The sequence below is a fragment of the Mesoplodon densirostris genome, chromosome 9, assembly GCF_025265405.1.
Source record: "Mesoplodon densirostris isolate mMesDen1 chromosome 9, mMesDen1 primary haplotype, whole genome shotgun sequence".
Lineage (NCBI taxonomy): Eukaryota > Metazoa > Chordata > Mammalia > Artiodactyla > Ziphiidae > Mesoplodon > Mesoplodon densirostris.
The window spans coordinates 35,459,497-35,484,825 of NC_082669.1; the positions used below are offsets into that span (position 1 = coordinate 35,459,497).

The 25,329-nt window shown below is 35.1% G+C and overlaps 1 pseudogene; it reads right to left on the reverse strand.

Annotated features, from left to right (window-relative positions):
* Positions 1-1,012: 1,012 nt before the first annotated feature.
* LOC132495761 (5'-nucleotidase domain-containing protein 2-like) lies at positions 1,013-2,799 on the reverse strand (annotated as a pseudogene).
* Between the last annotated feature and the right edge of the window lie 22,530 nt (positions 2,800-25,329).

Genomic DNA, 25,329 nt, shown 5'->3' on the forward strand with positions numbered 1-25,329 from the left:
GGGGGGAAATAATAAGAATCAGTGCATTCACCAGTGGATACAAGAATTCTTCCAGATTATTTAAAGCTATGAGAGGGCTCATAGCTTATGGCTGGAAAAAGCTTAGAGTTTTAAAAACTCATTTCCAGCATAGTCACAGCTATCCGTGCTTCTTGGCTTTTTTTGTTTTTTGTTCTTTTTGTAAACAGGGATTGAACCCAACATTTTTATATTTTCAAGCTTCACTAAAAGATACTGTGGAGTGTGATTAAGGAGACCTATAGAAGTTGCCAATCAGATATTCGTCTTAATGGAGATGCTTAGGCTTACTTGCTTGCTTTCCAGTAACTTATCTGTAACATACACACATAAATGGACAAGTCAAGAAATAGAACAACACCAACACCCAGAAGGACTTACAATACCTTCTTCCAGTCACTTAGACGACCTCCTCCCCCAATCCCATCTAGATTCCCAGTACTATAGATTAGTTTCATCAGTTTTTAATTTTATATAAATGGAATCATAAGAGCTGAATATTTTTTTATATTTGACATTTGTTGTGCTACATTTTGTGGGTGAGATTCTTTTATGTTGTTGCACTTAACACTAGTTAGTTTAATTTTATTATTGGAAATTATTCCATTGAATGAATAAGCCACAGTTCTTTTATCCAATTCTACTGTTGATGGATTTGGGGTTACTTTCAGTCAAGGTTAGTATGAACAATGCTGCTATACAGTTTCGTATACATAGTTTTTGCTAATCAAATATATATATGTCTCTCGAGTCTCCATTAAAATTGGAAATCTAGGTAACAGGGATTATGTATATTTAGCCTTAGTAGGCACTGCCAAACAATCTTTCAACGTGGATATAAAACTTACACTCCTAATGTGGGAGAGTTCCAGTTTCTCCATGTCCTTGCCAACACTTGGTATCTTGGCTCTTTTAGCCTTTCTGATTGCTGTGCAGTATAATTCTGGGGGCTTTGTTTTTGTTTTTGTTGTTTTTTACAAGAAGGAGACCACTTTTACTGCTGGTGTGGACAGACAGACAGTGTGGGCGGGGCAGGAGGGGCAGGGACCTTTCCTTGACAATAGAGGTGCCTTCGGCACATGTGGGCCACGCTGCCAAGGAAAGGCATCTTCCTGCAGCAGATGCAGAGTCGGTCCATCCAGCAGGTTGCTTCATGCTGCAGGGGTGAGTAGGGCCTGTATGAGGTAAAGGCTACTCAGTGGTTGAGCACTTAACCTAGGGAGGCCATGCCAAGGTCAGATACACACAAGAGATGCCCTGAGAAGAAGGTGAGGTTTTGGCAGGAGTGGAAGATGTTCCCAAACTGAGCATTGAATAGGACGTAGGTGATGCAACTCGGCTCCTGCTGTTGCTTCTTCCAGGCACACAGCACCTGCCTGGACTTCACCTCCTGGAAGGTCTACCTATGCTCCAGCAGTCCCATGAGTGCAACTTCAGGATCTGTGAGCATAGGTCCTGTTCTGTGTTGTGTTGATGATGTGGATCTCGTATTCCAGCTTGGGCATGATGGCACCACTGTACCAGTCGTCCTGGGGCATGAAATCTTCCAGGTTACTGTTGAGTTGTTCTCCAAAGTAAAGCATGCAGAGGCCATCCCATTCCATCAGACCAGGAAGTCCAACAGTTTTCCCTGTGGAAGGATCATGTCTTTTCCAGGTGGGTGATATGGTCCCACCAGACTAAGCCCTTTTCATTGAGTTTTCTGCAATACTGTGCTGGTTGGTAAAAAAAAGCTGGACTTGTTCACTTGGAGGATAACCTCACTGAAGGGTTGACCAATCAAGACCCACCATATGATACATCTCCATGTCCACGAAGCTGAAGGGACTGTTGGTGATGAGGAAAAACTGTTTCCCATGGGCCACCAAGTGGCTCAGGATAGCAATATTTACTTCACTTTCGGGATGTACTTCTCTAGGTCCCCACTCAATCCACTGGTATGTGAGGTCATGTCTTGTGTGGCATCTTGAATGACCTCCATCACATCCTTATATTGGTACACTTGGTCAAACTCCAGATCGTGAGCCAGGAAGTGGTCTACCATGCAGAACAGTGACATCTCTGGCAGTAGAAGATGTCCATGAAATGTATGATGGAGGGAACTTTGCTGTAGAAACTGCCCACCTGGTACAGGGGGTATGCTGGGTGCCTCAAAACAGGTGGATCACTTCCTCATCCTGCAGAGTTGGAGGACCCTCGAGGCATTCCCCAGTTGCATATAATGGAAGGCATCATTCTTCATCTGAATACTCTTCTGAATGTCATAGTGGAGTCCCCAAAGGCAAACTTGAAGTTGTAGTCATACTTCTGAATCCCTTCTGAGCATTTGTACTGCTCAATCAGGATGTCATGTGCAGCACTGTAGATCACTAGGTGCAATGCAACTGTGTTCTGGGCCAGCATCTTGTCATAGTGGGAGCTATAGACCTTGACATCACTCATGTTGATCTCGTTACTGGCATAGACAGCTGCCAGGTTCAGGGACTGCTGACCTTGCTGGGCGAGGGGGGTGCAGGAGGCCCTGCACCAGTTTCCGTATGTCCTGGTAAGAGCCTACAGGTGTGCTCTGAGCTTGTCTCCTTGAGTGGTGGCAAAGCATGCACTACCCTGATCCCAAAGCCAAGAAAAGTGCCTCCCTGTTTCCCGTCAAGACACCTCCAATCTGCTGTTACAGTACCCCAGTATTGCCCATTAGCTCACCAGTAAACCCTGGATGCTTCCAGTGACTCCTGATAGCAATACTATCACCAGTTCTGATGCCTCCAGGTCACCTGTTACCATAGTCGGTGCCTCCTAAAAGGGAGATAATTTTTTTTCCTCAAGAAGACATTGGGTAAAAAAATAATTATTTTTTGTTTCAATTATTATTTTTTCTTTTTTAAAATTGAGATATCCTTGACGTATAACAGTGTTAGTTTCAAGTATACAACGTAATGATTTGACATGTGTATACTATCCTATGAACAGATAAGCACAGTAAGTATAGTTAGCATTCATCACATACAGTTAACCCCCCTCACCTATTTTGCCCCCCCACCAACTCCCTTACCCTCTGGTAACCACTACTTTGTTCTCTGTATCTATGAATTTGGTTTTATTTTATTTTATTTATTAGTTGGTTTTATTGTTACTGTTGTTTTAGATTCTACATATGAGTAAAATCATACAGTATTTATTTGTCTCTCTCCACCTGACTTATTTCACTTAACCTACTATCTTCAAGGTCCCTCCATGATGTCACAAACAGCAGGATTTCATTTTTTTATGGCCGAGTAGTATTCCATTGTGTTTGTGTGTGTGTGTATATATATATATGTATATGTATATGTGTATATGTACATGTATATACAGTATGTATGCGTGTGCATACACATATAAAATGTCACATCTTCTTTGTCCATTCAACCATCAATGTACTTAGGTTGTTTCCATATATTGGCTATTGCAAATAATGCTGTAATGAACACGGGTGCATTTATCTTTTTGAATTAGTGTTTTTGTCTTCTTCAGATAAATAGAAGTGGAATAGCTAGGTCATATGGTGGTTTTGTTCTTAAATTTTTTTAAGATTCTATATACTGTTTTCCACTCTGACTGGGTCAATTTACATTCCCATTAACAGTGCACATCTTCTACATTCTCACCAGTGTATATTATCTCTTGTCCTTTTGATGGTAACCATTCTAACAGATGTGAGATGATACCTCATTGTGGTTTTGATTTGCATTTCCTTGATTAGCAGTGTTGAGTACTTTTTACCTACCTGTTGGCCATTTGTATGTTTTCTTTGGAAAAATGTCTATTCAGATCCTCTACCCATTTTAAAATCAGATTGTTGGATTTTTAATATTGTTTTATTAATTTTTATTTATTTTGTATATTAACCCCTTAATAGATACATGACTTGCAAATATCTTCTCCCATTTAGTAGGTTGCATTTCCATTTTGATGATGGTTTCCTTTGCTGTACAGAGGCTTTTTACTTTGATATAGTCCCACTTATTTATTTTTTATTTTGTTTCCCTTGCCTTTGGAGTCAGATCCACAAAAGCCTTCTAATACCAATGTCAGTGAGGTTACCAAGTACATTTTCTTCTAAGAATTTTATGGTTTCAGGTCTTACATTCAAGTCTTTAATCTAGTTTAATTTTTGCACATGGCATAAGATAATGGTCAAATTTTATTCTTTTGCATGTGGCTGTCCAGTTTTCCCAGAACCATTTATTGAAAAGACTATTTCTCCATTGTATATTCTTGGCTTTTCATCATAAATTTATTATCCATTTATGTGTGGGTTTATGTATGGTCTCTAGATTGTGTTCAATTCATCTATGTGTCTTTTTTCATGCCAGTATCACAATGTTTTGATTATTTTTTTGTTGGTTTTGTTTTGTTTCTCTTTGTTTCATTTTTTATTTTAAATAGCCTACATTCCTTTTACCAACTTTAGAAGCTACAACAAAATATTAACAAGTCAATGATTTTTATTTTCTTAATCTTGCTTACATATGTATTTTATGATACTTTCCTCAAATAGAACCATACTATTCATATTACTCTATAATATTTTTTACTTAACATAGCATCACAGTGCTTTAATTAATGTAGCTTTGTAGTATAGTGTGACATCAGAGAGCATGATATTTCCAGCTTTATTGTTCTTTCTGAAGATTACTTAGGCTATTTATTTTTTTGTTTTTATTTGTGTGTGTGTGTGTTGCTGTATACACATTTTAGAATTATATACTTGTGTTGTGTGAAATGTGCCATTGACACTATGCACATTTAGGGATTGCATTGGATCTATAGATGGCCTTGGGTAGTATGGACGTTTTAACAGTAGTAATCTTTTCATCCCATGAGCATTAAACTTCTTTGCATTTATTTGTGTCATCTTCAATTTCTTTCATACTGTTTTACAGTTTCAGTGTACAGGTCTTTCACCTCTTTGGTTAAATTGTTCTAAGTATTTTATTCTTTTTGATGTATTTGTATATGGGATTGTCATCTCAATTTTTCTTTATGCTAGTTCAACATTAATGTATAGAAATGCCATAGGTTTCTGTATATTGACTTTGTATCCTGTGACTTTACTGAATTCATTTATTAGTTGTAACAATTTTTTGGTGGAGTGTTCAGGGTTTTCTGTACTTAGTATCATGACATAAAAAGTAAAAGTAACAAAGATATTGGCCTAAAAAAATGAAAAAAGATATTGGCCTGTAATTTTCTTTTCTTGTAGTATTCTTGTCTGGTTTTTGTATCAGGGTTATGCTGGCCTTGTAAAATGAGTTTGGAAGTTTTTGCTTCTCTTCTATTTTTTTTTGGAAGAGTTTGAGAAGGGTTGGTATTAATTCTCTTTTAAAGTTTTGGTAGAAATTGACCAGTGAAGTCATTTGTTCCTGGACTATTGTTTTTTGGGAGGAAAAATTGTTATTTTAAATTTTGGTTTTTGTTTTGTTGGATTTTTTTTTCCTCCACTAAATTTTCTCCAAAGCACTGGGACACAAGTCACTGGAGATCAGCTGAAGAAATATATTGCCTTTATGCTTTTAGCAAAGGGAACTATCTTTTTTAAAGCTTTCATTATCAATAGTGTTTCTGTCTTCCCATGAATTATCATATGTCCTGGTGATCTTTGTAGAGTGCTCGTAAATAAGCTCCTGGAAGACGCCTATAAACATATCTAGACATATGGAATCTTAGTGGCAAAATAGCTTACAATAAAAGAGGGAGAGTCGCACATTCTCACTGTCCCCATCTTAAGTACACACATACAAGTGTAATATATTTGTACATAAAACATTGTTCTGACTTTCTAAAGAATAGAAGAGAAAAAGAAATTATTTAGGGCTATATGTGAATGCATGCACAAATTCCTACCAGGTTTTGTAACACCAGACTATCAGTTTTCTCATAATAAAAGCTGCTCTATCTCTTGCAAAGTTCTTTCAAAGTTCAAATGAAATAACAACCATAAACCTCATTGCTTACCATGGAGGGGGAATATAAAATACAGAAAACTCAGCAGTAAAATTATGTCTCTACAATTCATGCTGACAGCATGAACCAAGTTATGCAAATCATTGTTCACTTAGAATGACTTTACACCTCTATTTAGCACATATTGCATCATGACAAAAGTCTGGAGCCTGAGCATTAAGTCTTTAACCGAGAGAAAAAGGGTCAAGAACAAAAATCGGTGTTGTGCCAGTGTTTCCACTGATTGGGTGACATTAATTCATTCATGCATTCAACAAGATAGCTTTTGAGCACAATATGTTAAGGCATTATTTTTAAACACTTTCTAATTAACCTCTCTGAACTGCAGACTCTTCCTCCATATAGTGAGAGAGAGGGAACTGGTCTGGTCCAGAAGTGTGCTATCTATTGAGTTCTAAATTCTTTGATAAGAAATAGGCAACTGGGAGAACATACACTCAAACCAAGCCAACTCTAGAGGGAACACATATTTAGAAGGCACTAAAAAGAAGCATGTGATATGAATGGCATTCCAAAGATAATAGCTTTTACTGCGAACTATATTTTAGACATTTACATGATTTCTTATGAAATGTGGAAATTCATGCATCCCACACATCTGCAATTCCTGACTTTTCTTCATATATAATTGGAGACAATAATACAATATTTGATGGCCTAAATTTCCTGGAGGATTATAAGAAAGATTCTTTGTTTTACATAGATACTCAATCTGTAAACCACTTAGCACACCACTAGGGTGATGCACATGGACTACTCAGTTTGACAGCTATTTTATTATATCTATTTTGATTTTTTTTAAAGCAGTTTGTCAAGATTGGGTATAAATTATGACAAATGTTATATGGATCTATTCCTTCAGGTTGTGTCCTCATTTAGAATTTAACCAATCAGCTAGGCCTCCCCTCAGTAGTGGTTATCTTTGATGACTTAATACAGTTGGGCTTTAGCTTCAGAAGATGTTTGTCTTTCAAAACTATCATGCAAATGATTAAAGAAATCCTATTTTGAGATACCACAGGGTTATTATGTACCACATGGACTATTTCAAAGGATGGCTTATATCATTGTCTCCATAGATTGTCCACAAGGGAAATATGCAGGTTGTATAATAGTGCTTTCCGCCCTTCTTTCACCCTGGAACTTAACCAGATCCATGTGTTTAGTGAGATCTGTAAGAAGAAACAGGCTCACACTATTTCATGCCTATAGGGGATAGAACCTAGTTTAAAATATATTTATTAGGATAGGAACATCCACTAGTTACCAATTAAAAGAATCCGGGGAGAAAGGGTGATTAAATGGGAAATTCGGGGTGTTTGCCAAAGCTAAATAGCATTTTGGGGGATAATATTTTGCATCTGCATGGGAATATATTATTTTCAAAATATTTTGTAAATGCTATCTCAAGTAATTGCTAACATTCAATTTTATAGATAATTAGAGAATATATAATAATAAAAATAATAAAACAAGAACAGCAGATGGACTTTCTATGTGCTGCTCTATTTTATGTGTCTTATAAATCATAATTTATTTAATCCTCTCTATTAGTCTGTCAGGTATAATTTATATCTCTATTTTATACCTAAATAAAAAGAAGCAAAGAGATTAAATAACTCGTCCAAGGAAACAAATTTAGGAAATGGCGGGGCCAGGCATTCTGCTAATGTCACATCAATGACAGTTCAACTAGGCTAGTGTCATTTAGCTCTTTCGACAAACATATGTTTCTTTGAATAAGTCTAAGATTAAAAAAGAAAGACAGGGACTTCCCTGGTGGTGCAGTGGTTAAGACTCCATGCTCCCAATGCAGGGGCCCTGGGTTCTGTCCCTGGTCAGGGAACTAGATCCCACATGCCTGCCACAACTAAGAGTTCACATGCCACAACTAAGGAGCCCATGAGCTGCAACTAGGGAGCCTGCCTGTCGCAAGTAAGACCCGGTGCAATCAAAGGAAAACAAAACAAAACAAAACAATTCAGCGATCTTGAGCTATCAATTAAAGTGAAAATAAATGAGCAGTAAATTGGTTTAATGTGTTTTTTATCCCTAGTAATGATCACTTTAATTACACTTATTAAAATGTCCATAAGTGTTTTGAGTTTTTGATAGTCACTGAAAACACCTGATAGAGATTTAAGACTGCACCCTTCTATAGTGTAATTAACTAGAAAGTAGCTGAGTGGACAAGGACCATATTTCCCTTATGTCTACCTCAGGACATTGTACTGGTTCTCACAAATAAAATGTGACCCAAGGTGATATAAAAGAAGTTAGATTTTCTCTAGGCCTTCTTCTGCCATCTGCCTGTTTGAACATAATGACCAGGGCAATTGTGGAAACCTTTTCAGGACAGAGTAGGAGTCTGCAATATCCATTTTGAATTTCCGTGCATGTATGTTTTAGGATTATAACTTTGGGCATTGTTTATTTAACAGTTTCCTTACCTCATATGAGTGTCTATTCAATGAGTTACAATTTTAAAAGCAAAAAAATAAACTCACAGATCCAAACTACAAAAATTATATAATTTTATATGTATTTTTGTGTGATAATATTGGGAAAATGAGTTTGTAGTGTCTTACCATTCTGAACTTTTGAGATTTTCCTCATTTTCCCACCAGCCCAGAGATGCAGTTAAAGAGAAATATTGGGGGTGGGGAAAGATCGATGGATCCTTCTGTTTACTTCTAAAAAAGAAAATGAGAAACATAATTTCAAATTAGCAGATAAGCATAAAAAAATAAAATTCAAATAAATGACAAAATAAGTATAAAACAAACATAGAAAAAAATCAAAGAATAAATTCTAATATTTCACTAATTGCAAGAAATTTAAATTCTAAAAAGGACTTCTGTATCTAGCAATTTGGAACACTGGATATCCAGAAAAAACTTTCCCAATAAAGTATTTAAGGAAATACTAACTGTGGAGAATTCTTGACAAATGGCTTAATCTTTTTAAATTTTCACATCAAAACAGTAAAATTATTTAGCAAAAACAAAACTCATGGACAATATTTACAATAAAACTAGGCAGCAAGTTATTCCTATGGATCCCAAAATACAAGTAGGTTTAATTTTTGAAAAGACCAAAAGCCTGCATGGCACTCATATCTGTGAGGCAAAAAACAAAGAAGCTACAAGGTAGCTGCCATGGCTGAAAGTGATAGATGTCACCCTGGGCCAACTTGAAAACAACAGCTGAAATGAGGAGGAGATTTGCTTTGTTGATGGGCACAATGACTGCACAGTAACCACTAAAAAGCTAGGTGTTTATAGCCATTAAAAACTCCCCAGACTGACTAGCCAGGGCTCCCTACCAGGCCAAAGCTACACACAGAGGAGAAACTGATGAGTGCAATCAAAATTAAGCAAGGTATGGACAGAGACAGAAAAAAAGAAAATGACCAGATAAAGTGGGGTTGAGTTAAGAGACCCATAAAATTTCAGAAAGCATGACAGTATTTTTTTTAACACTCTTAGAAAATAAGAGCACTTTTAAGTTAGAAAAGTCTCTGAACTATGCCTCCTCTTATTTTCCATAAAAATAAGTAACAGGGCTTCCCTGGTGGCGCAGTGGTTGAGAGTCCGCCTGCCGATGCAGGGGACACGGGTTCGTGCCCCGGTCTGGGAAAATCCCACATGCCGCGGAGCGACTGGGCCCGTGAGCCATGGCCGTTGGGCCTGTGCATCCGGAGCCTGTGCTCCGCAACGGGAGAGGCCACAACAGTGAGAGGCCCATATACCGCAAAAAAAAAAAAAAAAAAGTAACAGATCATCATCAAGGTCAAATTCCATACGTTTATTATAAGACAAAACAGTAATAAGGTGAAGAATAACATCCCCACAGAAAATGAAAAGTTTAAGATGAGTTTTAAACCACCGTATATCATTTGGAAGTGAAAGAGCAACATAAATGAGAATTAGAGTAAAGCAGAAATATGGTGATACGACTCAAGAAATAACTAAAATAAAAGAAAAATTACTTAATAAATGGCATCTTAATTAGAAGAAACACAAGTAAATAGAAAACGACTTTTGAAATTTACATTAAGAGGACAATTATAAAAACCAAAAAGAAAGATAAAAGGATTCAATAAAAAGTGTTCGTTATTGAAGATAGGCAAGGAAGATAAAAAATAGACACAATAGAACTTTCTGAACAAATCCAAAGCATGGAAAAAGAACAAATGGAAAAGAAAAAATGATAGCTTAAGAAATATTTCCTGTCATTAAAAAAATGGAAATTTGTACTGATGCCTGCTCGGTACCTATGAATTTTGATCCAGAATGATCAAACCCAGGAAATATTCTATTAAAATTATTGGACTTAATAAAATTTTTATAAACAAAAGCTCATTTGGGTATCAAGACAAAAAAGTTACATGAACTAGAAAATTAGATTATCATTAGACTTTCAACAACAGTGCTTTTTGTAAGAAAAATAGAGTAACATATTCAATATACTCAAGAAAAATTTTTAAATGTGAGTCAGTATAAAATCCAGCAGAACTGACTTCCAGTATGAAGACATAAACAAAGTTTTCTCAACATGGAAGAACTCAGGAAATTTTGTTCCCTTGATCCTTTTAGAGAAATCTACTAGAGAATGATATTCAGACAACCAAAATGGCTATAAAGGCATCAACATGAGGAGGATGGTGAACATTAAACAGAGTTACTTATAGACTTAAAATTGAAGAAGGGTTAAACATGAAATAGAACAGTATGTAACAACCATATACTCAGGTATTATAGGTATAAAGCAATTATTAAAACTGGGGGAAATTGGGAAAGCATATGTAAAAAGTTAAACTGTTCTCAGTAATTATGTATATACTATAAGTGTTAATATCATTTTTCTGACAATGTGTGTATAAAGTGGGAAAATTTTAAGTAATGCTATGGACTATACACATTTTACTATGTCATGTGCCCTAGAGCATTTGAATTCTCAGTGTAAAAGAAAGCAGTTATGAATGTAATATAGAACATGATATAGAAAAAGTCTGGTGGTCCTAAATTTGAATGGAAGTATCAGTAAGGCCTCACGAAGCATAATGTCTCTTAAAAGTACCTGTCTATCTCTATTTATCATCTGTCATCAACATATATTCTTAGCTCAGTCCACTGAAGAGGCCTGAAAAGAATGGCCAACCTAGTACCAGTGAGTCCTTACTACATAGATTGGGGTCTTAATTACTTTTTCTATTAAATAAAAGGAGTGCCTTTTAGACAAGTGACCAGTTCCAATTCTGGAGCAGAAAATGTCCAAGGAAAGCTTGGAACATGGTGTCCTTGGAACACATAGGATAGTGACAAAGATATCAAACACACATCAAAAGGTCACATCAAAAGGATCAGGAGCTAATTTAAAAAGAATGCTCTTGCTAAAGATCGGACAATTTGAGCTTTGAAAATGATCATTACAACTGATGGTAACTAGTCATACATATTGAGATAGATATATATTGAGGTTCTTCTTAGGTAAATTCAATTATTCAAATATTGTTGAATTTTTTTATTATTCTAGAAAAATGATATCATGGAATTTGGATCTTAACTTGAAATTTTTAATATTGAAGGAAAGATATATTTTGTATTTTTTTAAGCTTGGGAATAAAATTGAGAAATCACACAGGAAGAGATACTAGGATGACTCCACAATTGATGCCAAACTCCTCCAAATGATGACATTTTGGGTGGTTCATGAGGTTCCTTTTAAATGTCATCTTTGTGGAGATGTCCCTGATACTCTGCAGTAAGAGTTTGATCTTTCCTCCTCTAATTTTATAACACTACCTATATATCTCATGATGATTTCATATTATAGTTATTTATAGACATATTATATATATATATATCCCTAAGAAATAATTTTTTTGAGAAACAAGTTCATGTCTCCTTTATCTTCATATCCTTTGTCCAGGGTCCTGTAAATAACAAAGAAGAAAAAAAATCAATATTTGTCTTTTTAAGAAATCTAGGTATCAGTCCTATCAATAATAATTTAAAGACTTTGGAATTTGATCAGTTTAATTTCCTATGTGCCTAAGGAATACATGTGGATAGCCTGATGTAACCAGTTGTAATATGCCAATTGTTTTGAACCAAAGACTAGAAATGATTTACATCATTGTGCAAATTAAGTAAAACAACATCAGAAGAATAAAGTGACAAAAACAAAGTGACTTCAAGAAATTAACCCTGAATAATTTACTATACATGAAAGGGTTTATGAGTCAGTCATGGCACACAAAAGAAAGGGGCACAAAAAGTACAGGCCGTTGCTAAGCAAGGAGTTTTAAATGCTTAAAGACAACTTGTATAAATGAAGGGATAAACTAGAGTTTTTTGGCACCAGGAAGAGGCTTGGAACTTCTGTTTTGCCTTGTGGTCTACGGGAAGAAAAGCTTTTCTTTCTCGCTGGATCTCTTGCATGATAACTAAGCCATAGCAAAAGGAGAGAGGGTAGGTAGAAAAGAGCAGGGACTGGAGGGCTGACCTCAGGTTACTTTAATAGTCAGAGGTAGAGAGAAACAGAGGAAGTCACCAGAAACTGAGATGGAGTGACAGGAGGAGTGTGGGGAGATCCAGGAGAGGTCGTGCCCTGGAAGCAGAGGGCTGCTTCAAGCGTGAGAAGATGCAAAGATTTTCAAACGTTCCAGATGGGTCAAGGACATCTAGGACTAGTAACTAACCGTCAGTTTTAGTAAGGAAGAGTGTGTTGGTGATCTTGTAGATAATGAATTTTGGTGAAACTGTAGGTCAGAGGCCAAACTGGATATAGTTCAGAAGAAAATGAGAGGAAAAAATTGAAGGCATGTACCTCTAGCACTTGCTGGAGAAGAATGTGAGGACAAAGGAGGCATTTTTGGCTTTGTTTTCAAGAGAAAGAGGAAGAGAGGGAGAGAAAAACTTTCAGTAAGAAATAGAAATTTTATTTTTTAAAGGTGATTTTTGTATTTGTTTTAAAATGTGGACTATTACCCCGAAGACAATATGGAGAAATCTTGGTTTTGAGATTATTAAGTTACTGACTCAGAGTATGATAATTAGAGGTCTGTTAATGTAAAAATTAATTATCTTAATAACTGACATCTTGCTACTTTCTTTAAAAAAAAAACTTCCTATCAAAATTTTAATTTTTAATAAGATAAATGGCCATTAATGGAAAAGTCACACTTGCATATAATCTGATTTTTTTTCTAAAGTGCTTGGTTTCTGTGGCTTCTTGTGTTTAAAAAAATTCACTGAGAGTTATAGCACTTTGATTTTTCTAAAACAAAAGGTGTTTAAATTTTCTTAAGGATATTTTTTCCTCTGAGTCACTGAACTATAATCTCCTTCCCTCAAGCTATGTTAGATGAAACTACATAATAAAATGTGCTGACACATATGAGTTCACTCAAAGACATGTACCATTTCCTGTTCCTTATGAATATCATATGCCAAATAACTATTCTACTCGCCTCCAAACTGTATATACAGAGCATGTCTGTTCTACTAACAACCCAAGAAAAGTAGTAATTAATTATAACATCATTCTTATTGTGCCAAAGGTTTATTACTACCACCTACAACCCTAAGTGAAGTAATTATATACATATGTAATTTCAGCCATCATTCTTTAAATGCATTACGCTCTTCAAATGCTTGTGTTTTCTGGATTATTCACATTTCATTAAAGCATCCAAGTCTTGCCAAAGCCTTCCACTCTTAGGAAACCCCATGGGGGATTAAAAATGGGATGAAACCAGTAAACTTCCAGTGCTTTTATATACTTAAAACTACATTTTCTGCCAGGGTCTGGACTATTTAATTATCATTGTTGAGCCATGAATCTACCTGAAACATTCTGCCTATAACTTCAATGAACAATTGAATTAACCAGCCTTTCTAATGTTATCTTCTAGAAGAGTGCAAATAATTATTTTATCAAAAGGTGATATTAATGAAAAGATACAAGTGTATCAAAACCTGTGCTGCTATGAAGACTAACACGGATCTTTGTTACATATTTAAATCTAAACCTCAAATGCCTACGTTCCCAGACCATGCCCTGCTACCATTTCTCTATGGATAATACAAGGGTGGAAAGACAAGTATACATCATGATGATCTTGATGGATTGACTGCCTATCATGATCCATTTGATAACATAGAGACAGAGAGAAGAAAAAGACAGATATCATGACAACCCTAACCAGAGGCTTCTTGCCTGGCCTGCACGTACTTAGAGGCACATTCAGACCAAGAAAGGTATTAGTTAAACAGATTCTCAGAGTAGGAGAGCTCAGTGAGTGTCATTGAACTGAGGTTTTTAAGAACCAAGGATCCTGGGACCACTCTATTGATCTTCCAGGCTGTATGCATTTGTAGGGTGAATACAGGAAGCATTAGACTTAATAAAAATTAAAGGGTAGTTTAGTGACGTTGTTAGGCTGATAGAGCTGATACAAGATGTCACAACAATTGTAATTAAAAAGGAAACTCTATCCTATGGTCTAAGATATCCTATAAAGAAAAGAGGATGTGTTTGATTTTTTTTTAATTTATATAATTCCAAAGTTGTAGGATGGTTTCAAGCATATTGCAAAGACTCTACTATCTAATTACTATATTCTTTACTTTTTATCCTTTTGTAGTAATTGCTTTCTCTCTTGCTATCTATGATATTTTTCTTAACCATTTGAAAGCAATACAAATCATATTTTGTACCCTTAAATGCTTTAGTACCTATTTCCAAGGAACAAAGATGTAATCTTTTATAAACAGAGTGAAATTGCCAAAATTACATAAATTAATATTGGTACTCTTAGCTAATTAATAGTCCATATCTAAAGTTCATTCATTGTCTAATGTCTATATGGCTTTTTTTCCCTCAGTAAAAATTGAATAAGTGATCACACATTGTATTTAGTAGAAATGTCCCTTTATTTTCCTTTATTCCTCAGTTTTTCTTTGTCTCTCATGATTCTGAAAGAGTACAGGGCATTACATTTGTAAAATATCCCTCAGTTTAGATTGGCTACTTCTTCATGATCAGGTTCATTTTGTATGTTTCTAGCACTACAGTAATAGTGATTTTGTGCCCTTCTCAGTGCATTGCAGCAGTAAGCACATAATATCAATTTGCACCATTAATGGTAATACTAATTTTAATTATGTCATTAAAATGGAATCCACCATGTTATTACACAATAAGGTTACTGTTTTTCTTTTTGCAGTTAATGTTTGTGGTGAGCTGCTTGGATGCTGTGTCATATTTTTTCATTGAACATGAATCCACTTGTTTTATCATCTACTGATGATTCATGTCTGAATCAATTATTGTTATCATTATTGTGAAATAGTGTTTTCTTCTCCCCCAAGAACATACATATTTTTATTTCTTTAAATATAAAAGGTGGGGCCTCCCTGGTGGCGCAGTGGTTGAGAGTCCACCTGCCGATGCAGGGGATACGGGTTCGTGCCCCGGTCCGGGAGGATCCCATGTACCGCGGAGCGGCTGGGCCCGTGAGCCATGGCTGCTGAGGCTGCACATCTGGAGCCTGTGCTCCACAACGGGAGAGGCCACAACAGTGAGAGGCCCACGTACCGCAAAAAAATAAATAAATAAATAAATAAAATAAATATAAAAGGTGAATTAATAAACATTCTCAGGAAAATCGGGAGTAGCTAGAAACATTTTATTTACCCTTTATTTATTATAGTTATGAAATATTTTTACCAGCCTACTAAGAGGTAATGCAGGCATAAATGACCTACCAGAAAAATCAGGAGACAATATCATCACTGTTTCTGGTCCATTGTGTGTAGCATAAAAAAAAAAGATAACAAGGTAAACAATTTGCGAATTCTTACTTTTAATGTAATTGTATGAAAATAGCTAGATACAATTGAAATGTCTATAAATCAATGGCTGATTGATTTATGTCCACAATAATAATGACTAGTTTTTAATAAAATACATAAAACAATGAATACCCATAATAATAAAACAAGTAATTTCATATAGGTAAGAAAATAAATTAACAGTCCCAACTATGTATGTATTACTTTAAAAAGAATAAAATTACAAAACTTGACCAATAGATAAGGAATTATTTGAAAAACAAAGAGGTATATGTATATTTTGGAAACTTTATGTGAAAGAATAGCTACAATTTTTAAAAGAATGATGTGGCTTTTGCTACCAAACATTATAATATAATAAAAATTAGAATAGTGTGGTGCTTGCATAAAAGTAGACAAAGGGAAAATGAAGATATCACAGAGTCTCCATTATAAATAAAACAATTATGTAATAATGGAAAAATTACAAGTGGATTATGGACTAATTATTACATGTCACTGTGAAAATTGGACAGCAGTATTTTTGGGGAAAGCGGGGTAACTTCTCACATTGTACACAAACAAAATTTCCTTTTTAAATGGGCTAATTGTGAATGGCTGACATATATTGAGTATTTTATATACTATATATAGTATATAGTATATGCTATTCATGTCCATAATAGTTTTTATTTTACACAATTCTGACACATACACTGGTCTTCTTTAGTACATTACCCTTTGTGAAAAGCATTAGAAGAAATATGCTCTCCATTTTATAAATGCAAAAAGGGACATTTAGAAAGCTTAAGAGATTTGTCATAGTATTGGGTTGGCCACAAAGTTCGTTTGGGTTTTTCTGTAAGATGTTATGGAAAAACCCAAACGAACTTTTTGGCCAACCCAATACAGGTGTCTGGTTTCTGCAGAGATGAGCTTGATATCAAATCTTAGAATTCTTAATCCTATACAAGTAAAATCTCATTGCCTTTGTGCACTACTTGTGTATAGTTCAGGAAAAGCTCTGAATACCCCATAATTCTAAGAAGGAGATAATTTTCTAGACTGTCGAACCATTCTGAAATAGAATAGATATGATTCTTTCACAAAGAAGCAATAACTGTTACTTAAATATTATACTTACCTTAATATATCTGTTTCAGATACATCTATTTGTAATGTTTAAATGAAGAATCCATTGAAATAAGAGTAAGACTAAAGAAACTTACTAAAATAAGAAGTGGGGAGGAATCCTAATTTATAATATAAGTCAAGGTTAAATGTTTACATTTACTAATTCAAGGTAGTTATTTAAAAGAAAGCTTAGTAAAAAAAATCTATATTTTATGCTCCTGGAAAAGAACAATTGTTTATTACAAAAAGAAAAGTGTTGTTTATGGTAGAAGCTGTAGTTTAGTAAATGAAAAAATTTTAAATAAACTAACTTTAAAAAATTTGAAGCAAATAATAAAGGGAAAGAAAACAATACAACCAAAGACTATGAAATTTGAGAAAAAAGTTAAAGGCTTTAAAAATATTTATATTAATAATAATAAATTAGTTATATTATACATTGGGCCATACTAATAATGTGAATTTATTTTATTCAGTGGACATTTATATCCTGTTACTAATTCTATTTTCAATGTGTCAAAATTAAACTTGGGGCATTCAGTCAAATCCTACTTGCAATGAATAATGTAGTGTATTTGAGAAATAGAGGTTCTTCATTGTAATTAAATAAGAGGGCCTTAATTATTAGGGTTTCTACATCAAAACAAGACACAACTATCTCAAGAGAAAATGGAAACAGTATGCACAATGTAAGCAGCCTTCATAGAGGGCAGATCCATTATTTCTCAGCCATATGAGTCAGAAAACTAGTCTGTGTTCTCCATGTTTATTTCTTTTGTCCTTTTGCTCCCGATTCTCCAGTAATCTCATTCTCCACTGTACTTCATTCACCCACTGCCAAGTTCAAATCTTAGACTTTGGCATTACCAATAAATGTTACTTTCTCTAAAACTGCAGGTTCACTTTCCCAATTTCCTCAAACCCAACAGCAATCCCACTGATAGCAGATTACATTTCCATACTAACACCAAAAATAACTTTAAATGTTTGATAAACATATGCAAAACAAAGCAAAATAAAACATTTTCTTAAAAGCTAGGAATATCAAGATAGTAAGAATTTAAAGACCAAAGAAGCAGAGGAGGTTCCTTTTGGTTGGAACACATCTGCCAATCATGATGAAATACAGCTGAGTATCTGAGCTATAACTGTGAAGGCTCAAAGGGCCAAGGGAACCTACATCCATTCTAATAAGCACTGTCTCCCAAAGTGAGGAAGCTGCTAGATACCCATATGTAACCTAAGCAGGGAACATTTGGGTTATACTCTTCAGGACAACGATGATTAGAGTTATCCTTTCAGGGAAAGTCATAGTCCTTGTTTGAGCATGGGAAAAAATTAAGAGCTAAATCTTTTTCCCAAGAAACTGAACCCTTGGCCAGATGTCATGAATTTCAGTTCGAATTTGTTTGATTATGAGTGGCCAAAGAATCTTCAAGCATGGCTTCATTTTGTAGAACCTCAAGCACTTGGCAGAAGCAAATGAGAAGGCAAATACATCCTGGAAGACATACCTTCATTTTAAGCCTGAGTAGTTCCCTAGAAGCTATTGTAAAATGTCATCAAGGAGCACCAGGCAAAGAAAACCAAGCATACAACAAAAAGTCACCATGACTGAACCCAACCAGTGACATAAAAGATAAGGAGTTAATGCAAAAAAATCAGTTTCTTAAATTTTAAAAGCAAAGAAATCTCTACAGGAAGTCAGAAACTATAAAATGACAAAGCAGATCTAAAATAACTGAATCTTACATTATTCATAGATGCAACATAGTGAAACAATTATGACAGTATTTACAGTCAAAATAGCCTTCAATGCTGCATGGGTAATTGCTATATGACAAAGATAATATGGCAGATCAGCAAGAAACAAAAATGGTCTTTTCAAACAAATATGCTGAGAAAACTGGGTATACTTATGGAAAACTATGGTGAAGAACCTTTCCTAAAAACAGAGAAAAAAATCAGTTATAGATGGATTCCAGAACAAAATATGGAAAGCAAAACTATAAAGCTTTAACAAAGTATTATAGAGAATATCTTCACAACTTCACTATAAGAAGTTATTTTCTTGGACAAAAATAAAGGAAAAGCCAGATAATCTTAGACACCATAAAGGAGAAGATAATTTTGCTTACATTAAATTAAACATGTGTTCATCCACGGTGAAGAATACATGAGTAAACAGAGGAGTTACGGAAATGAGGTAGAACATGTGTAGCACGTGTAACTGACAGGAGGAAATTTTAGAATTTCTGCAAATCTCTCTCTCACTGCACACACACACACCCACCACCACCGCCTTCACATGCGCACACACACACATAGATAATCTAATAGGAAAAAGGAAAAAAAAAATCTTGAACAAGCAATTCATGGAAGATGAACACCAAGTGAGTAATATAAGAAAAGGTATTTGGCCACATAAATAATCAGAGAAATGAAAATAAAAACTGTAGAATAAATTACACATCCATCAGGTTGTCAAAATTGTAATGTCTACAATACTGTTAATAATGGTAAGCAACAACTTGTATGATCCCGTTTTTATGAAAGGTCCAGAGAATGTAATTCTGTAGAGATAGAAAGCAGATTAGTGGTTGCCTGAGGATGGAAGTGAGAATGAGGACTGATGGCTATGAGAAATATACTCAGGGTGATGGGAAAGTTCTAAAATTGTATTGTGATTATGGTTGCACAACTCTATAAGTTTATGAATTTACAAAAATCATTGATTTTTTAAATACTGGGAACAAGTGAATTCTATGGTATGTAAATTAAACCTGAATAAAACTGTTAAATTAAAAAAAATAATGTGGAGGAACAAAAACTAACATGCAATGCTGATGGGAATGTAAATCAAAATAACCATGTTGGTGAAAAAGTTTGGCATAATTTATTGAAGTTGAGAATATCAATACCCTATGACCCATCATTGCCAGCTGTAGGATATAAATTAGAAAATATCTTGCCCATTTGCAACAGTATATCTGAAAAAGTATTGGAGAAGTGATGTTTGTCAGTACTTCACTGAAACCATCCAAATTATTTAGTACACATCAATATAAACAAATTTCAGCTGAACTCAAGAGCACACTGTTGACAGAAGTAAAATAAAGGAATGCATAAAGCTTTATTTCATACTCATGTGGTTCAAAAATACGGAAAATAGGGCTTCCCTGGTGGCGCAGTGGTTGAGAGTCTGCCTGCTGATGCAGGAGACACGGGTTCATGCTCCGGTCCGGGAGGATCCTACATGCTGCGGAGCAGCTGGGCCCGTGAGCCATGGCCGCTGGGCCTGCGCGTCCGGAGCCTGTGCTCCGCAACGGGAAAGACCACAACAGTGAGAGGCCCGCATACCGCAAAAAAAAAAAAAAAAAATACGGAAAATAAAACTATACTTTTTGAAGACACACATATCTTGTTCAGGTGTACCTAGGTAATAAGACTGTAAACTTACACAGAAATGTAATTCTTACAAAAGTAATAGCTATAGCAGGGAGAGAGATTTAAAAACACTGAAAGAAGTGGATAATTCTGAGGTTATTCTGATGTTATGGTTGAGAAAGGAGCTTTCTAGAGGTAGAGTAGTCCCAGCTTACATCTGTTTTGCTGACATAATCATAATAGCACCTCCTTTTACCTTCAATTATGTCCAAGTTTGGAAGATAAATTATATAGTCATCAAAACTAGCGGACCACTAGGACATAACCTTAATTTGGGTTATGGGTGTGGCACTAACCCTAATTTGGAAGTTTCAGGAACTATATCACTGAGGAAGCGGTGTCAGTGCCTGGTTGGACCTGAGTTATGATTCAGATTGATCCAAGAGAAAAGATAATAGGGGTTCGTGACACACAGAAGCAATAACACATCAATACTCACAAAAAAGGGAGACCATCACGTTGGATAATTGAACAAACAAATGAAAATGACCGAAGCCCAGAGTATAGGAATTGTGCAAGAGAAGAGGGAAGTTATTTTGGGTTTTTTTTTTTTTTTTGCATTTTTTTTGTTTTTTGTTTTTTGTTTTTGTTAGTTTCTGGTGTACAGCAAAGTGATTCAATTATACATGTACATATACATCTATTCATATTCTTTCCCATGGTTTATTACAGGATATTGAATATAGTTCCCTGTGCTATACAGTAGGACCTTGTTGTTTATCCATTCTATATATAATAGTTTGCATCTGCTAAACCCAAACTCCCAGTCCATCCCACCCCACTCCACCTCCCTCGGCAACCACAAATCTATTCTGAATCTGTTTCGGTTTTGTGGATAAATTCATTTGTGTTCTATTTTGTATTCCACATATAAGATATATCATAGGATATTTGTCTTTATCATTCTGATGTATTTCACTTCATATGATAATCTCTGGGTCTATCCAGGTAACTGCAAATGGCATTATTTCATTCTTTTTTATGGCTGAGTAGTATTCCATTGTATATCTGTACCACATCTTCTTTATCCATTCATCGGTCGATGGACATTTAATTTGTTCCTATGTCTTGGCTATTGTAAATAGTGCACCTGTGAACATAGGGGTGAATGTATCTTTTTGAATTATAGTTTTGTCCAGATGTATCCCCAGGAGTGGGATTGGTGGATCATATGGCAACTCTATTTTTAGTTTTTTGAGGAACCTCCATAATGTTCTCCACAGTGGCAGTATCAATTTACATTCCCACCAACTGTGTAGGAGGGTCCAAGAACAGAGAAGTTTTAATGAATGAGATTGGATCAATAAGCAAGACCCAGACAACTGGAAGGCTTTGTAGGCCTGTCTAAAGAGGACCAGGAGGCTCTAAAGAGGTTGCATATATTTGCAAAGGTAGTGACTAGAGGAGCTGAAATGTAATAGAATATTGATCTGACTTCAAAATCTATGCTCTCATTGTATATATGGCTGGAATTCTGGGGAAAACATTTATGGAGCATGCAGAGGAAGAGAAACAGGACACTTAGAAGAGGAATCAGGGAGGAGAAAGATCAGAAGGGAATGATACCATGCAAGCTGACGGGGAAAAAGCTTTGAAAGGTGAAATATTCCACAGCATCATGTACTGTAGAGAAGTCTCATAAGGTAAATGGACCTGAAATTATGAATTAGGCTATTTAGGAGTGAAAATCAAAATTATGGCTGACTCATGTGCCCCTTTGTCTACTAATGCCATCTTTTCTTACACTTGACATCTAAGCAAGAAAAGTCAAGGTCCTCATCAGCTTCTCATTGTTCATATTTCTATAAACAATTGATCCTGGGGACTATTGACTTTTCTTTCCAACTATCTTTGAAATCTATTCATTTTTTTCTTCCTTCACTTCCTTTCCTTATAAATCAGATTATTATCCCTCACTTAAACAATCACTTTAGTATAATATCACTCAAATGTGGAGTCTAAAAATGCAACAAACTAGTAAACATAACAAAAAGAAGCAGCCACAGATATAGAGAACAAACTAGTGGTTACCACTGGGGACAAAGGAAGAGGGAAAGGGCAATATAGGGGCAGGAATTAAGAGGTACAAACTATTAGGTATAGAATAAGCTACAAGGATATATTGTAAAACATGGAGAAAATATAGCCAATATTTTATAATAACTATAAGTGAAGTATAACCTTTAAAAATTGTGAATCACTACATTGTACACCTATAACTTATATAGTATTTTACATCAGCTATACTTCAATAAAAAAATAAAAATAATCACTTCACTTGGTTAGAAGTAATTAATGAAAAGTGTATAAAGTTCTATTGTCATTTTACATCAAGTTGAGAAAGAACAGCCTTACACAGAGGCAGTTCTAGGAAAAATTGACAGATCTGACATTAAAAGACCAGACTAAACATATATTATGAAAGTAATATAAAAATCAATGATTGGGCTTCCCTGGTGGCTCAGTGGTTGAGAGCCCGCCTGCCGAGGCAGGGGACACAGCTTCGTGCTCCGGTCCGGGAAAATCCCACATGCCGCGGAGCGGCTAGGCCCGTGAGCCATAGCCGCTGAGCCTGCGCGTCCGGAGCCTGTGCTCCGCAACGGGAGAGACCACAACAGTGAGAGGCCTGCATACCGCAAAAAAAAAAACCCCAAAAAAACAATGATTAAATTATTTTCACTGCATTAATAATACCAAGAAAAAGAAAACAATTCTTTTAAGTTGCTTTAAGTGAAATACTTTCATTGATTTTTATTTTGATCTAGTTTCATACCACTCATACTTAAATTTTTTAAGACCTATGGAAAGAAGGTGAGGTTTTCTTAAAATTGTGACTATCCTACACTGTATATCAAGTAGTTAGGGCAGGAAGGGTATTACCTAGTGGTTACAAGATTAGGTGATCAATTCTGACATGACTAACCAGTTCTGGTCTCAGATCTTCTTTTAAACTGTGGCTATAATTGTGCCTGCCATATGTAATTTCTTTGAAGCTTAAATAGATGTCTAGCACATAATAATTGCTGAATAAGTATAATTTTTTACTAACTGATATACTTTTTATAATAATTAAATAATTTACTTTGAATCAGGGTTTTCTTTTTTTTTTTAACATTCTTCTAACTTGAAATCCTGTACATTTATAAAAACAAGTCGTGTGGTGAATATGGTTAACAGTTTGTATTTTATATACCAATTGGTACTAAGGATCTCAAATAAAATTGTTCTCATCTTAGAAGACAGGATTACCAATATTTTATGTAGAAAACTTCCTTTAGTTTTTTTTTTTTTTTACTGAGTATAGTTGATTTAAAATATTGTGTTAGTTTCTGCTGTACAGCAAAGTGAATCAATTATACATAAACATATATCCACTCTTTTTTAGATTCCTTTCCCATATAGGCCATTACATACAGAGTATTGAGTAGAGGTCCCTGTGCTATACAGTGGGTCCTTATTAGTTTCCTATTTTATATATAGTAGTGTGTAAATGTTAATCTCCAATCTCCCAACTTATCCCTCCCCCCTTCCCCCCCGTAACCATAATTTTGTTGGAAAACTTCCTTTACTTTTATCGTCTAACTTATATTTCCTTCTTCTCTGCTCTAATTATATTTTTCTTTCTTGGGACCATGAAACTCAGTAGAGAGTCATTATATCTACTTTCTGTCTTCCCTTTTTGGCCACCCCAATTCACTTACTAAGCCAAAAAATTCATCCTCAGTTTTCTTAATTCCTTGTCATGTATCTACAATCCATAATTTGTTAAATCATTTTTGTTATTCTCTAAACTTCCTGTACTAGCTTACATATTCCTTTTAAGTCTTTAATTAAATATTAAACAGATTCTGTCGCTGACAGTAGAGGTGCTTAATGTAAAACATGTGACTTTTTCTTGAAAGTCTACTCTGTAGTTTTTTTTTTATTATTTTTCCTGTTCCTCGATTTTTACAGTCTGTTCCGCCCAAGCAGAAACACTTTACAGTTTCCTGATTGCCAAGGATCCATCTTCATTTTCCAGTCACTTCAACAGATTCCTTCATATCCTGTGATGGTTTTATGAACCTATTTTCCACACAGATATAGTTAAAAGAAAATCTGGTATTGAAGGATTTTTTCCATATTAGCAGAGAGTATTGAATTTGCTGTGGACATATTTGTTGTGAGGCATGGTGCCATGTTTTATTGTTGTGCAAATAAATGTGTCCTGGCACTGACAATGATTAGGACAAAATGCACCATTCTAGTTGGCCAGTATACTCAGAGAATTTCTGATTCATTCATCTCTGGCAACAAAACTTCTTGCAAACACTGATGGTGAACGTCCATAGAAAGCAAATATTTGAAGAAAGGTGTTTAAAGGATATTTAAAAATCAGAGTGGAATTATTTGCCTAAGCAATGAAATAAAATGTACCTAAGCAATGTTTCATTTATCTAATGTGAAATCTTCACAGTCTATACAGGGATAGAGTGCATTCTGGTTTGTGGTATGCACTGATTCCTCAGGAATCACCATCACAAGCCAATAAATGGACAGTCTGCTTTTATGCTTTGAGGGGCAAAAAACTGGTTGTAAAGTGCTACAAACCTATGAAATCCTTTCCCACTTGTGGCTGGCTGGTGGAAATTCACTGCAGAAGAGCAGAAAGAGACTTGACTTGGCTTTTCCCTTACCAAAGGGGGACCGGAAAATGAAAGATTTTGAAAAATTAAAGACTCATTTTAAATATATATATATATTGTGATTCCAAAGTGGACTTCACAGATGTTTTATCTATAATTATCCATCTCCCCCACCCCTTTCTAATTATAGTGTGGAAAAAAAATCAGTGATGCCCCAAAACTAGAATTTAAAAAAAAAAGAAAAACTCTTACAACTTAAA